At 39.6% G+C, this 16,847-nt stretch overlaps 1 long non-coding RNA gene across 4 annotated transcripts in view; it reads right to left on the bottom strand.

Moving 5' to 3' along the window:
• Positions 1 to 16,847, bottom strand: part of LOC107970811 (uncharacterized) — a 28,325-nt gene that overhangs the window by 8,337 nt on the left and 3,141 nt on the right. For 3 of the 4 annotated variants that reach the window (XR_010155353.1, XR_010155352.1, XR_008547144.1), the window contains exons 3-5: positions 9,400 to 9,760; positions 7,314 to 7,377; positions 5,963 to 6,082 (exon numbers count right to left, since the gene is read on the bottom strand). This is a non-coding gene — a long non-coding RNA (uncharacterized LOC107970811). The remainder of the gene's footprint in view (positions 1 to 5,962; positions 6,083 to 7,313; positions 7,378 to 9,399; positions 9,761 to 16,847) is intronic. The other variant, XR_010155354.1, reaches the window with a different exon arrangement.

The following is a 16,847-nucleotide window of genomic DNA, read 5'->3' as shown; positions in this document are numbered from 1 at the left end:
TCCTATCCCTCTTCCCTTCCTGCCTTTGGACTGTGAGTCAAAAAATAAATCACATGTCCCCTAAACCTTTATCAGGTTCTGCTACAAGGGAACCTGACCAGGAGGAAACAGAGGCAAGGAGGGCTAAGAAACTTTCCCAGGAGCCTCCCCAGACCACACAGTAGTAGATTTGAACCCAGGTAGTCTGAGCTCATGGTCTTTACCACTGCTCTTCATACGTAAAGAACTTGTTATGTGCCAATGAAAGTTATGTCTCAATAAACCTCAGCTCTAGCCTCCTTGCTCAGTTGCTGAGCATTGAAAGTCAATCAGACATGATTCTTGTGCTTCTCATAGCCTGCAAAGTCATGGATGAGACAAACATAGTCACCAGTGGCAGCCAGTGGTTACAGGCATAAACACACACACACACACAAACCCACATACATACACATATATAAGCCTACACACACATACATATACAAACCTATACAAACACATTAACACACACGGAAACCTATACACATATGCACATTCACACATGCATATGCACCCAAGCCATACCCTTACAGTGGAATCCCCTACAGCTGCTAAAAAAGAAAGTCATAGGCTGCATGTTCTAGGAATGTATTTGTTAATGGAATAAAAAAAATAATATTTTGGAAATTTCAATCATATACATATATTTCTTTTTAAAAATCAGTGGAATTGTTTTTTGTCTGTTTCCTTCATGTTTCTATATAATAGGACATTTAAAAACACATAAACACATAAAACCTGAGGCACATCAATATTTGTAGAGGATATTTATGTAGCTCAGTAAATAATAATGGTACATGTGTGAAGCAACCTATAGCCTGAAGAAAAGAAAATAATATAAAACTGCAGGTCATTTAGGGAAGTAATAATATGAACATTAAATCTTTAGATATTCATTTGTTCTAAGATTATTAAGCTATGTTTTCTAGTTGCTGAATTCCCACAGAATCTGTGTTCTAAGGCCTTCTCCTCTAATGTCTCAGAGCTGCTATGTTTTGTTTTCTGATTCTGCAACATCTGTTGATGGTCACAATGTTGGGCCCCTGAGACCTGAACTGATGTGAAATGAACACTGAACCTGAAGTCCTAGGTTGCAATTACTGCTTTGTAATTTACTGACATCGACTTTGGGCAAGTCACCTCTTTGAGCTTCATTTGTCTCATCTATATATAAATGGAGGAAATAAAATCTACTTCACAAGATTTTTGTGAAAATTAAATGGGGTAACATTTGGATGGCACCTAGCCCAGCACCTAAGAAGATGGAAATAAAGGAATGAATAAATCCATAGCCAATAAATAGCAAAGGGTGTGCACTTACTGCAAGAGTCCCTGATTATTAATGCAACCCAGCAACCACAAGCAGCCATGAAAAGAAATCACAGACAGTCCTTCACCTAGATTGACCAATTAACGTTTTGCCACATTTATTGTATATCTACTGTTGTTATTATTACTAAGGGTGGGGATGGTGGCAGTGGTAGTAGTAATAGAAGTAGTTTTGGTGGAAACATTTGAGAATAAGTTCCAGACATCAATCCTTTATCCGTTAGATACCTTGGCATGAGTTTCCTAATAGCAAAGACATTCTTTTACATATCCACAGTAAAATAATCAAATTCAAAATTTAACAGTGATCTATAGTTTATATTCAAATTTTCTCTCTCTCTTTTTTTTTTTGAGATGAAGTCTCGCTCTGTCACCCAGGCTGGAGTGCAATGACATGATCTCAGCTCATTGCAACCTTCGCCTCCCAGGTTCAAGTGATTCTCCAGCCTTAGCCTCCCGAGTAGCTGGGATTACAGGCACCTGCCACCGCGCCCAGCTAATTTTTTATACTTTTAGTAGAGACGGGGTTTCACTATGTTGGTCAGGCTGGTCTTGAACCCCTGGCCTCAGGTGATCCACCCACCTCAACCTCCCAAAGTGCTGAGATTACAGGCGTGAACCACCGCACCCAGCCTATATTCAAATTTTCTAACTGTCCCTATGTTGTCCTTTATAGCTTTTATTTCTTCAATCCAGGATCACACATAGTTGTTGTTTGTATTCTTTTCCTTTTTTGTCCTATATGAGAAGTCTTTGTCTATTCCAATATCACAAAGATTTTCTTCTGTTTTCTGTTAGAAGTTTTACAGTCCAAGTGTGGTGGCTCATGCCTGTTATCTCAGCACTATGGGAGGCCAAATTGGGAGAATCGCTTGAGCCCATGCATTCAAGACCAGCCTGGGCAACATAGCGAGACTCTGTCTCTGCAAAAAAATTAAACATTAGCCAGCCATGGTGGCACATGCCTGTGGTCCCAGCTACTTGGGAGGCTGAGGTGAGAAGATGGCTTGAGCCCAGGGTTTGAAGCTGCAGTGAGTAGTGATGGTGCCTCTGCACTCCAGCCTGGGTGACACAATGAGACCTCATCTCAGAAAAGAAAAAAGTTTTATAATTTTAGCCTGTATTTTTAAGTCTATAAATAGATATTTAACTTAATAGAGTAAAATCTATTAATATCATTGTTTATTTGATGCTCATATTTTCCCAGTTTTCCCAGTAGAAGCTGCTTCAAGGCAGTTTCCATAGCCTTTTGACAGATTCCCTTAATTTTTTTAGCACTTTCTTATTTTCTGGCACATGATGTTTCAGGCTCATCTTGTACTTTAACTGCTCCAGCCCTGGAATCAGCATTTTCCCAAGGAGCCCTCCCTCCTTTTAGTGTGAGTGATATTTAAAAATCAAGATCTGCATACTAGTTGCTCATTGCTATTGGGTATTACTGCTTCTAGATTCTTTTAGAGGACAGAGCTAGGAAATATCTGTCTATCTGTCTGTCTATGTAGATTATTCCAGTTCCAGTGCAACAAATTAGATTCTTTTTTGTCTTCACTTGTTTTATATTTGTATCTGCCTTCTCCCACAGTGAGGACCCTGGCTCCCAACACATCTTGTATGTACCTGTTTGCTTAGTTCTACAATACCCAAAATAGTTTTAGAATTGCTATAACTATGGTCTACAAAAAACCTACTAAACAGAGTTTAAGTGTTTTTATTACTTTTTTTGTTTGTTTTTTGACTGAAGATATTTAGCCAAAGTATTGTATTCAAATGTTACTTGAATTATTTTTTTCCATGTAGATGTGCTATTCATTTGAAATATAGTTAATTGGTTTCTGTTTGCATTCAATTTGCATTTTTTTCTCATACTTGTTTTTATTTAACATTATTTTTGAATTTATAGAGCATTAATATGGTTTTAAAATAAAAACTATACAAAATACACACTCATAGAAGTATCAATTCCTCTTCTATTCCTTTCATTCTATTCCTATCCACCATCTATGGATAATCAATATATTAATTTCTAGTATATATTTCCTATGGTTTATTTATTTATTTATATTTTTAAATTTATTTATTTATTTATTTATTTTGAGACGGAGTCTCGCTCTGTCGCCCAGGCTGGAGTGCAGTGGCATGATCTCTGCTCACTGCAACCTTGCCTCCAGGTTCCAGCGATTCTTCTGCCTCAGCCTCCTGAGTAGTTGGATTACAGGCGTGCGCCACCACACCTGGCTAATTTTTGTAATTTCAGTAGAGATGGGGTTTCACCATGTTGGTCAGGCTGGTCTCAAACTCCTGACCTCGTGATCTGCCCGCCTCAGCCTCCCAAAGTGCTGGGATTACAGGCATGAGCCACCATGCCCGGCCGGCCATTCCTATGTTTTTTGGTTTTTTTGTTTGTTTGTTTTTCTTTAAGAAATAAGCTTTCTTACTCATATGGCATACCATATATACGCTTTTGTATTTTGGTTTTTTTACTTGATCACATACCCTGCAAATCACTCCATATCAGTTCATAGAGATCTCCTAATTCATTTCCCTAGCTGCAGAGCACTCCATTGTGTTGATATCATAGTTTATTAAACCAATCTCCATGCCAGGGATTTTAGGTTGTTTATATACCTTTTCAATTGCAAGTAATGCTGTGTAGGTATTTTTGTATTGTTAGAGGTAGTATCAGTCTGGACACAGAGACCATGCAGTAATTAAAATGAGGAGATTTAATATTAAATTATTAAGCTATGATACAGTAACATAAAGATGTAAAGAGAACTCTAAAGTTGGGCTGGCAAACTTCTTTATAATGGGACAGATAGTGAATATATTAGGCTTTCTAGGCCATACTTTCCCTGTCATAACCATTCAATGCTTTATAGACAACACATAAATAAATGGACCTGGCTGCATTTCAATAACATTCTATTTACAAAACAGGTAGGGAGCTGGATTTGGCCAGAAAACTATGGGGTTTGAACACAGTTTGCCAACCCTTGCTCTAAAGAATGCCCTAGGACCGGTCGGGTACAGTGGCTCACACCTGTAATCCCAGCACTTTGGGAGGCTGAGGCAGGAGGATCACCTGAGGTCAGGAGTTTGAGACCAGCCTGGCCAACATGGTGAAACCCTGTCTCTACTAAAAATACAAAAATTCACCAGGCGTGGTGGCGGGTGCCTGTAATCCCAGCTACTCGGGGGGCTGAGGCAGGAGAATCATTTGAACCCGGGAGGCAGAGGTTGCAGTGAGCTGAGGTTGTGCCACTGCACTCCAGCCTGGGCAATAGAGCCGGATTCCATCTCAAAAAAAAAAAAAAAAAGAAAAAAAAGAAGAACGCCCTAGGGCCTAGGGAGAGTGCTCAAGGCAGCACAGACCTGGAAGGGAAACCCCCACCTTCCTAATGAGGTTAAAACCTAGTTGAAGAAGGTGTGGTTGCAGCCTATTGGATAGCCCAACATTTGCTGGGTTCCCTGGGCCAAAGTTTGCCATAGCAGGAAAAAATCCCTCAGGCACACAGGTACATAGAGATGGTCAGGGACCCACCTGGAGCCACTTAGTGTACCCACCAGGAGGCTCACAGCAAGCTGGTCACTAGGCTTAGGCTGGGAATTGGAGGTTGCTGAGGGGCCAAACACTCAGGTACCTCCTGGCTCCACCACTGTCCTTCTACTGCCTCCACTCCCACCCCAGCCATTGCCCCACTGACAGGCTATGCAGTAGAGCAAATAAAAGCAAAGTGCAGCTTACCAGAACTAGAAGTTGCCCCCATTTCTCCAGCAATGTCCCTCCAGTGCCCTCTACTGACAAAGGTTAATTAACGTCGTGCTCTCTGTTGAGGAGAAATGCTTAAAGAGTCCAGTTGATTACCCCAGAGCAGGTACTGAAGGGTAAATTTGAAGCTGAAGTCTCCTGGGGTAAATTCTTAAAAGTTGGATTTGTGAATCAAAGGGTAAAAAAATATTTTGCTAGGTTTTGATGAATTTATTTCAGTGTGTTTGTATCATTCTGCATTGCCACCAACAATGTATGGGAATACTATGTGTTATTTTAAAACGTCATCAACGGCATTGCCAAACTTTTTACTTTTTGTCACTATGATCGTTATGAAATCTTATCTCATTGTAGTTTTTTGTTTTGTTTTCTTTTGTTTTTTTTTTTTTAGATGGAGCCTCGTTCTGTTGCCAGGCTGGAGTGCAGTGGCGCGATCTCTGCTCACTGCAACCTCCACCTCCCGGGTTCAAGCAATTCTCCTGCCTCAGCCCCCACTGGTAGCTGGGATTACAGGCGTACACCACCACACCTGGCTAATTTTTGTATTTTTAGTAGAGACAGGGTTTCGCCATGTTGGCCAGGCTGATCTTGAACTCCTGACCTCAGATGATCCACCTGCCTCAGCCTCCCAAAGTGCTGGGATTACAGGTGTGAGCCACCCGGACTGGCCTCATTGTAGTTTTAGTTTACATTTCTTTTACTATTTGTAAAGTTGAACATCTTTTCATATGCTAAGAGTGATAAACTTTTCATATCTTTCATCCACGTCCCTACAGGGTTAGGAAATAAGTTCTTAAACTAGCTTAAAGCAGGAAAAACATCAGGTAAGCTACAACTGCAAATTACCTGTGAAGAAATAGTTTTGTAGAACTCTTGTTGTTTTTCCTAAGTTAGACACCAAAGTTTAATCTAAGTTCAGTTTATTTCAATATTTAGTGAAAACTTCCTGTGGGCCAGGCACCAGAGCTGCAGAGAAAGACATAATCCTTGCTATTAATGAGCTTAGTGGTAAAACAGACATATAAAATCACTTGGGAGATAGTAGAACATAGTGATTAAAATATGAATTAGGGTATGTGTGGACTTGGGTCCAAATTCTGACATTGCCATTTCAACAACTAGCTGTGTAATATTGGATGAGTCATTTCTATCTTTGTGCTTCAGTTTCTTAAGGCAGAGATAATAATATATATCATAGAAATATTATAAGAACTACATGAGATGTTATATGAAAACAACTGCATGCTGCTTGGTATATAGTAAACATACAACTAATGTTAGCTAATAATAATAATAAATTAAAATGAAATAATGAGTAGTGACAAAATGATAGAGGAATTTACATCACACCATGATTGCATATATAAGCTCATTCCATTTTAGCTGAATTTAAATATATTATAACTAAGCCATCAAAAATGTTTAAACCATATGCAGTTGTTCAGTTTAATAAGAGAATCTATGATTTTTTCATATAATTTTCTTAGACATTGATAAAAGTAAATACTTAACAGAAGAATCTCAAATACTGAAACAACTAATCTGACATTCTAAATTGTTAATTATATAAGTAAAGTGTTAGTAAAAAATACAAGACCATGGAATTTACATATTATTGTCATCCACTGACAGTTTTAAAGAACTCAAAGACCTACTTCAAGCAGGGAATCACAGTTCAATCGATTGATTCATTTACTAATTTCCTTTCAGTCTCTATTACCTAATATATACTTAGAAACAAAAGTTGAATTCAAGGGTTACATTTAATGTAAAATATAAAATATCAAATGTCTAAATATATTTAATAAAAATGCTCAATTCACTATGATACAATGTAGTCTACCTCTTCTACTTCAAAGAGTCAGCAAAAATTTTCCAGGAACCATAATCTTGAATATTCCAAACGTGCAGCTATGTGCACAGCCATAAGAAAAAACAGTTGTTTTATTTTACCTAATTACAAATACTCCAGATATACCTTTGAGGGAAATTAACAAAATACAGAAAAGCAAAAATGAATAAAAGTCACGAATAATTGTATCACTTGGAGATAAACTGTATTTGGGTTGTACCATAGTAAAACAAGTATTTATAGACCTCCTACTCTATGCAGGTGTATTAGTCCGTTTTCACGCTGCTATAAAGATGCTGCCTGAGACTGGGTAATTTATAAAGAAAAGAAATTTAATTGACTCACAGTTCTGCATGGCTGGGGGTGCCTCAGGAAACTTAAAGTCGGGCAGAATGGGAAACAGGCACTTCTTACATGGTGGCGGGTGAAAGAGAGAGAGAGAGAAATAGAGAGAGAGAGGGGAGAAGAGAGAGAGAGAAGAACTGTTAAACACTTATAAAAGGATCAAATCTCACGAGAACTCACTATCACAAAAATAGCATTGGGGAACTACCCTCATGATCCAATCACCTCCCACCAGGTCCCACCCTTGACATGTGGGGATTATGGGAATATCAACTGAGATGAGATTTGGGTGAGGACATTAATGAAACCTTATCAGCAGGTCTAGGTTTTGTTTTTGTTTTTGTTTTTGTTTTTGTTTTTGTTTTTTGAGATGGAGTCTTGCTCTGTCACCCAGGCTGGAGTGCAATGGCACAATCTCAGCTCACTGCAACCTCCGCCTCCCGGGTTCAAGTGATTCTCCTGTCTCAGCCTCCCAAGTAGCTGGTATTACAGGTGTGCACCACCATCCCTGGCTAATTTCTTGTATTTTTAGTAGAGATGGGGTTTCACCATGTTGGCCAGGCTAGTCTTGAACTCCTGACCTTAGATGATCCACCCGTCCCAGCCTCCCAAAGTGCTGGGATTACAGGTGTGAGCCACCATGCCCTGCCAGCAGGTCTAGTGTTAAACTCTGGAACTGCTTGTGCCAGAGGAAGGTGGGAAGCAACTCTGTGCTGCAAGACTGTTCCCTCCTGAATGAGTGATGGCCCCCGCTCTCTGGGCTGGAGACTTGATCTGTAAAATCTGCTCTAGAGTGTCAAGCTACTTTCCACATAAAAAAGTTGTGTGTGTGATGATGTTCTGGGGACCCAGATGGCCATGCACAACACTATGCAGTAACACAGAATCTAAATTCTAAAAACATGCATGCAATGATAAATTTTTCCAGTGGTTTTCATCTTTGATTGGGCAGAGAAAGCTAATGCTCATTGAAATTTTGACAGAACTTAAAGCCCTGCTTGGTTTTAAAGAAACTTGATGTCCAGAACCAAACTCATAAGATACAAATTATCAGGTGATTATTCTTGTGTAAAAAGTGGTCTTCTTTACTAAAGCATTTCCTGCTATCACTCTTTAATTCTACTACATTAACTGAACAGGGGCTACTGTGAGTTATTTTCAGTTGAGTTCCACAAATACACTGAAATTTTCTATTTAATTTACCAGAAATTTATTTAAAGTATAAATTTTCAAGAACATATTAACTGTATACACCTCTAACTATCTCAAAATTTGACTCTTGCTTGGAACTGTGGAGGAATCCAGCTCCATGATTTAGCCATACATTATTTCCATTAACATTAGTTCCATTAAAATGCAACTCAATAGATGGGGCTTCCAAACTTTGCTAAAATTGCATTGGTTTGCAGAATAGCTATAGTTGTGTTAAGATTCATGTCTTCCATAATAGCTTCTAATATTAAACTTTAAAGATCTTAAATTGATTTAGGTATGTTATTGGGTTCTCAGATAGGTCTTTCTTGCCATCTTTTCTCCTGTGACCCCCTGTCATTATTGGTATCAAAACCATCTCAGGGACTGACTTCTTCAAATATCACAATAAAAGAAAATACAAATCCAAAATGTGCCTGTCGCCTTGCAGACTCATTCTCTGAGAAATATTTTTTGGTGCATATTTATTTAAATAAAAGGCATAGTGCTCAGAAATTGCCATTTTGACATATTCTATTTAAGGATTGATTGCATTTTCTAGTATTTGTGAATGATATTAATATTCAAAAAAGAATCACAAGGGACCATCTGGAGTTGGACAGAAAGCAAGTGTTCAATAAATGACTCTCAGAAAGACTGCCCAACAGTTTTATATGTTGCTGGTGAGAATGTAAATTGGTAGAACCTTTCTGGAAAGCAACTTTGCAATCTATGATTTGATTTATTAATTCCATCTGGGAATTTATCATAAGGAAATAATAAAAGATGCAAAGATATTTGTGCAGAGATGCTGATCATGTTAATTGGTAAAATGGTGAACTTTAGAAAAAATTTAAAACCCCTCCATATGGAATTGGTTAAAGAAATATATTACCTCCATATGATGGTGTGGCTGAGACTGCTTCCTGGTTGCTCAATCTCCATTCTCCTCTTCTTTGTTGTTAACAAGACTCTATATTATTGGAGCCAGCAACGTGCTTATTAATAATACTGTGTTTCACAGCTTTCCTTTCAGACAAAGATGACCAATGAGATAAGAGCAGAAGTCCTTGGGTGGGACTTCCAAGTGCCTGGATTACTGCCTGGATTCAGCTGCCTTGATCACTGATATGATGGCTGAAACTCCAGCAGTCATTTGGGGACCATGAGAGAAAAGCCAGGAGAATTGTAGTGACTGCAATTCTGACATTCTTGAACCACTGTAACAAAGCCAACAACTGCCTCCTTCCAGATGTCTCATTATATGAGAAAAAAATAATAAACCATTATATGCTTATGCTAGTCAAACTCTGTTAATAGCAGCCAAACACAATTCCTAACTGACACAGATGAAACATTTTGCAACCATTTAAAATTATCTTTCTAAAAAATAGAATATAATATTAAATGAGAAAGAATATGAAACTCTATATGTGGTATGTCTATTTTGTTCTTAAATTAGACATATACATTATATATGAATGAATATGGCTATGTAATACATTAAAATGTTGATAGTGCCTGTCTCAGGATTATGGTTTTTGTTTGTTTGTTTTTTGTTTTGTTTTGTTTTGTTTTTTTTTTGAGACGGAGTCTCGCTCTGTCGCCCAGGCTGGAGTGCAGTGGCGTGATCTCGATTCACTGTAAGGTCCGCCTCCCGGGTTCACGCCATTCTCCTGCCTCAGCCTCCGGAGTAGCTGGGACTACAGCCGCCCACCACCACGCCCGGCTGATTTTTTGTATTTTTAGTAGAGACAGGGTTTCATCGTGTCAGCCAGAATGGTCTCCATCTCCTGACCTTGTGATCCACCCGCCTCCGCCTGCCGAAGTGCTGGAATTACAGGCGTAAGCCACCGCGCCCAGCCAGGATTATGGGTTATTTATTATGATGATGATTTACGCTTTTTTATGTTTTTAAATTTTTCAACATTGAGAATTTTTAAAAAATGTTTTTGAGGGCCGGGCGCGGTGGCTCACGCTTGTAATCCCAGCACTTTGGGAGGCTGAGGCTGGCGGATCACGAGGTCAGGAAATGGAGACCATCCTGGCTAACACGGTGAAACCCCGTCTCTACTAAAAAACACACAAAAAAATTAGCCGGGTGTGGTGGCGGGTGCCTGTAGTCCCAGCTACTCGGGAGGCTGAGGCAGGAGAATGGCGTGAACCCAGGAGGCGGAGCTTGCAGTGAGCCGAGATCACGCCACTGCACTTCAGCCTGGGCAACAGAGTGAGACTCCGTCTCAAACAAACAAACAAAAAAAATGTTTTTGAGATTGCCCGATATATACACATGACTAGTGGGAAGGTAAATTGGTTATATCTACACATTTTATAGAGCAATTGGTCAACATAGATTAAAAGTTTTTATAGTTTTTATACTCTTTAGCTCTCTATTTTCACTCTGAGGTGTCTATCTTGGTAAAATGAGACCCAAACAAAGAATTATGCACAATGATGTTTACTATAACGTTACGTATGATACCAAAAAAATGAAAACAAACTAAATGTCCAACATTAGGAAAGTAGTTAAATAAATTATGATATATCCATCTTATTTTACAAATACATAGAAGTCACAATTAAAGCAAGAGAGATAACATTTTGGAACTAGGTTTAGAGTTATTTACATATTTTCAAATCCCCCCACTCACTGAGGCGACAATGGGCATAAGTGGAATGGAGGGGTACCCCCAATCTAGAAGACATTTCTACCCTCAGCTGGAATTAGATTTCTGTCTGAATCTACAGCAGGAAAATAGCTTTGTTGAGAAAGACAGAATAATTTTCTTTTCTTTTCTTTTCTTTTTTGAGACAAAGTTTTGCTCTATTGCTCGGTCTGGAGTGCAGTGGCTTGATCTCGGCTCACTGCAACCTCGGCCTTCTGGGTTCAAGCAATTCTCCTGCCTCAGCCTCCTGAGTAGCTGGGACTACAGGCGCGCACCACCATGCCAGACGAATTTTTGTATTTTTAGTAGAGACGAGGGTTCACCATGTTGGTCAGGTTGGTTTCGAACTCCTGACCTCAGGTGATTTGCCTACCTTGGCATCCCAAAGTGCTGGAATTACAGGCATGAGCCACCTGGCCCTGCTGATAGAAGAGTTTTCTAAATTATGTTAATATGTTAAGGGCCAATCCTAGCAGAGTCAATTCTTCAAGTTCTTTCTCTCTGCCATGGAAATGAGGCCTCAGGATTGCCTGTCTAGGTAAGAGGAAGATATGATATACTGGGTAGGGAATCTTGGAGTCCACCCCTTCCTGCTCAGAGGAAGCAGCAGCTGCCCTTTGTGCTCCACATCATGTGCTCTTGGCTTGCTTATGGTGCTGTGGAGCCTAAGTAGAGGCTTCCATTCATGATGATAGTCTGCAGCAGGGCCCACCTTTCATCTCTCCATTTCTCTGCAGCCACATTAGGGAGTGGGTTGGATACCTCAACCAATGGGGAAAATGAGACTCGGTGAATAAACCTCCCAGCCTCCCATCCTTTGGAAACACCATTCTACCCAACGTCCCCAGAAGTTCCCCAGTAGGATTGAGCCCCAGTTGCCCAATGGCAACTTGTACAATAACACACTTTGTTTTAGCTTTTCCTTCTTTCCCATTTCTTCCCTGTTCTCACTTCTGCACTTCTGTTTCCTGGAATCACCTTCCAAATAAACAACCTGCATCCCAATCCTTACATCAGGCTCGTTTTCAGGGAAAACTGACCAAGACAGATGGAGTGTGGGAAAAAAGAAAAGGCAGAGAGGTATGGACTCTCTTTTGCCCCAGTTTGGAAGCTCAAAAACATTGAGTAATAACTCATTTCACCTGGTATATTTGACCAACATTTTTAAATTCAAAAAGTGAATAAAAACGAATATAGCAGAGTGCATATCATGTAGAAAGGGGAAGTACTATCTCATGAAACTTCTGTTTCAGCAATGTGTATGTGTCAGTTTATGTGTACGGGATCACAATGTATGATGTATTTCTTCCTGTGGATTGTGGTATAAAAGCTGGAAGGCCTTTTTTGGTATCAAGAAGATACGGGGCTGGGCGCGGTGGCTCACGCCTGTCATCCCAGCACTTTGAGAGGCTGAGGCAGGTGGATCACCTGAGGTCAGGAGTTCGAGACCAGCCTGGCCAACATGGTGAAACCTCGTCTCTACTAAAAATACAAAAATTAGCCAGGTGTGGTGGCAGGCACCTGAACCCGGTAGGTGGAGGTTGCAGTGAGCCGAGATCATGACAATGTACTCTAGCCTGGGGACAGAGCGAGACTCTGTCTCAAAAAAAAAGAGGATACTACATGGGTACAAGGAATCCCTGCTGTGCTCCAACAAAATCACCTAAATATTTAAGAGAAAATTTTAATGACATGGAAAACTACTTGTGAACCATTATCAAGATTGGGACTGGAAGTAATGGGAAATAATTTTAAAATACTGAATACAGTATAACTTCAACTACGTGAGAGAAAAACTGTGAAGTAAAAAACCAGAGTCATTCACTCATTTCCAGTTTTATCCAATAGGTAAATTCCAAAAACACCATATGCAATTTAAAGGTACCTAAGTCAAAACAAGTGTTCTCATATGAAATAAGGCAAAAGCAGGAGACACATTGTTAAAGGTCACAAAGAAGCTAACTATTTTTCTTCTGGCTTTTCAAATTAATATTAGCAATAATTAATGATTCGGCTTGGGGAAGAGGTGAGCTAAAAAAATTGTGTTCATTCATGGAGCAAACAAACAAAAGGAGACTGCTGATACCTAGTGAACCACAGACAACGGTGAGCCTATCAACAGCTGTGTTACTCTGTCTTCCCTAGGAGAAGAATTCTTCCTTTAGAAGGCGGCCATGTGCATGCTCAGCACTAAAACCTTGGTCACCAAGAAAGTATTGTTCTGAGGGCGTTTGCACTGAGCATGCCCTGGTAAGTGCTTTGACTGACAACCTCCCAGTGGACTCCAAGGTTGAGAGGCTTCTATTACTCACAAAGCCAGAGGCCTGCCTGAGCTACTGACATTTTCCAGTCATTGCCGCATTTCACAATCTCCATAACGAGCAGGACTCTGCAGCTCTTGTTCCACAGTGCCTGGAATTGTGTTGGATGAAAGAGGGAAAGTGAAGGGAGCACCTGTTCACAGATCCTAATTTTAGAAACATGCACAGCCCCAGGGAGGAAGAGGAGGCTGAGTGATGGTCCTGCTTCATGTGGCTGCAACAGCTGTATACTTCCCAGCATTGGCTGTGGCCTCCCAGGCACTTCAGACATTGCAGTTTCCACAGATTCTGCTGCCATCACCCATTTAGAAGACAATTGTGTATGTCTGCTTTGAAAAAGGTGTTAATGTTTTCACTGTTTTATTGAAAAAGCATGTAAGTTAATTGTTAATATGTTGAGTGGAAGGCATATATAACAAAATATTTATCGTGTTTTCTTCTAGATAATAGGGTTATAGGAGGCAGCAAAATTACCGGGAATTTTAGCTCCTGTTTTGGGCCTAGCCTTGAATCAACTTTCTATATACCAGAACTATATTTTATTCTTGCATTAACCAATGAAACAGGTACTATTATCCTTATGTCACAGAGGAGGAAAATGCAAAATATTAATAATAGTTAATAGTTATTGAGCAAAAACTATGTACCAAAAATAATGCTGAAAGCTTTACCTGTATAATCTCACTTCTCACAACAACCCAATGAAAAAAGTACACTTATCTTCCCATTTTAGGTAGAAGTAAGGCTTTAGAGAGGCTACTTGAGAGGAAAGAGTGAACACAGCAGGTCTGGTGGCTTACTCCTTGCTCTCTCCAAGGGAACCATGATTGGCCCTTGGTCACCCTTAGGAATGTGGCCCTGAGAGAGTTCTTCATGTTATGATTGATAATTTTGTTATATACATCTGAATCAATGGACCATGTCTTACTTGCTTGTCAAGTTGCCTTGCACTAACGTCAAGATTGATGATGTGCACCTGGTTTCATTGTTGGGTCCTGGATTTTGGTTGCCATGGTAGATTGTGTAACAGGATGTTTCTATGCTAACAGCCTCTGTAGAAAGACCTTGGACCCTAAGACTCAAAGAGTCTTCCCTGGGCAGAAACACTTCACCCATGTCTCTGAATTTCCCTGCCAGAGAGATCACCGTTGTGCAGCCTTGGATGATAAAGAACTGTGGAAGCCTGTGCCTGACCTCTCCAGACTCTAAAGATGCACATCTTTTTCCTGATGCTTTTGCTCTGTATCCCTTCCTACAGAAAATTCTAGCGCAAACTGCTACTGAATCTTGTGAATTCTTCACGGATTGAAACACTATCCAAGACCATGCAAGTATAAGGTGGTAGAAATAGAATTCAGGGGCAGGCAGCCTAGCTTCTAGCCTGTTCTCCCAATTATCTACTACCATCTAACTATCACACAATAGATACCGTACTCAAAATTAGTGCTTTTAACATTATTATTTCTTCACTTCCTTTACTTTCTAAATCTTTGATGAGCATGCAATATTTGATAATCAAAGGGAGAAAAAATTTGTAAATATCCATGGTTAACAGAGAGAAACAAGAGGATCCAGAAAAGAACAGACTAAAAGAAGGTACATTGGAGTGGTACAATATAATGAAGTGAAGGAGCAAGTTTAAAGATAGGGCAGTTTTATAGGATAAAATCTTCCCAATATTTGGGTGGGCAATGATTTATTAGATAGGACACATTTAGTATGAATCATAAGACGAAAAACTTGTGAATTTAACCTCATCAACATTAAAATTTCTGCTCTGTTAAGACACTGCTAAGAAACTAAAAAGGAACTCACATATTGACAAATGTGTAATAAATATATCTGATGAAAGACTGATATCCAGTGTACATAAAGAATCTTTACAACTTAATAAAATATTAGAAATGAGCAAAATATTTGAACAGATATTTTATAAAAGAAGGTATAGAAATAGAAAATAAACACAAAAAAGATTCTCAATATGATTAATGATTAGGAAAATATGAATTAAAACCACAGTGAGATATGACTACACACCTGACAGATGGCTAAAATTAAAGACTGACAATGTGGAACAACTGGAACTCTTATACATTTCTGTTAGAAATTCAATCAGCTTGGAAAAACAGTTTGCAGTTTCTTAAACATACCTAAGCTGTATAATGTAGTGTTCCCACTCCTATTTACCCAAGATAAGTGAAAACATATGTCTGCTCAAATATTTATGTATTAATGTTCATGGCTGTGCGTGGTGGCTCATGCCTGTAATTCCAGCACTGTGGGAGGTCGAGGCAGGTGGATCAAGAGTTCCAGACCAGCCTGGGCAACATAGTGAAATCCCATCTCTACAAAAAATACAAAAATACAAAAATTAAGCAGGCATGGTGGCATGTGCTTCTAGTCCCAGCTACTGGGGGGACTGACGTGGGAGGATCGCCTGAGCCCAGGAAGTTGAGGCTGCGGTGAGGCAAGATCCCACCACTGCACTCCAGCCTAGGGGACAGAGCAAGACCCTGTCTCAGCAACAATAAAGTGTTCATAGCAGCTTTGTTTATAATAGCTGAAACCTGAAAACCACCCAAATATGTGTTAGCAGGTGAATGGATAAGGAAATTATGACTGATTACTTCAATGGAATACTACTCAGCAATAAAAGGGAACAAAGTTGATATGTACAACAACATAGATGAATCTTAAGAACATTATGCTGAGCAAAAGAAGTCAGACATGAAAGAATGTCTATTGTATGATTTTACTTATATGCAATTCCTTCGATTGCCTTGGGCTGGAGGAGGAGAGGATTGACTGCAAAGGGCCATGAGGTGAACTTTTGGAGTGATGGAAATGTTCTATATCTTAATTGTGGTGGCGGTTACATGGGCATATACATTTGTCAAAACTTATCAAAGTATGTGCTTAAAATGAATGAGTTTTTTTTTTAATGTATCATACCTTAATGTCGTTGATTTTTAAAAAAATAATAAGGGGCTGGGAGGGGTGGCTCATGTCTGTAATCCCAGCACTTTGGGAGGCTGAGGCAGACAGATCACCTGAGGTCAGGAGTTCAAGACCAGCCTGGCCAACATGGTGAAACCCTGTCTCTATTAAAAATACAAAAATTAGCTGGGCGTAGTGGCACATCCCTATAATCCCAGCTACTCAGGAGACAGGCAGGAGAATCACTTGAACCTGGGAGGCAGAGGTTGCAGTGAGCCAGGACTGCGCCACTGCACTCCAGCCTGGGTGACAGAGCCACACTCCATCTCAAAAAAAAAAAAAAAAAAAGAGGCAGTTTTATTGAAAGAGGAATTGTCAATTCTCTCAAATGTTACAGAAAGGCAAGGAGAAGGTAACTG

Source organism: Pan troglodytes, chromosome 2, assembly GCF_028858775.2.
Source record: "Pan troglodytes isolate AG18354 chromosome 2, NHGRI_mPanTro3-v2.0_pri, whole genome shotgun sequence".
Taxonomy (NCBI): Eukaryota; Metazoa; Chordata; class Mammalia; order Primates; family Hominidae; genus Pan; species Pan troglodytes.
This window is presented reverse-complemented; position numbering and strand designations above follow the sequence as displayed.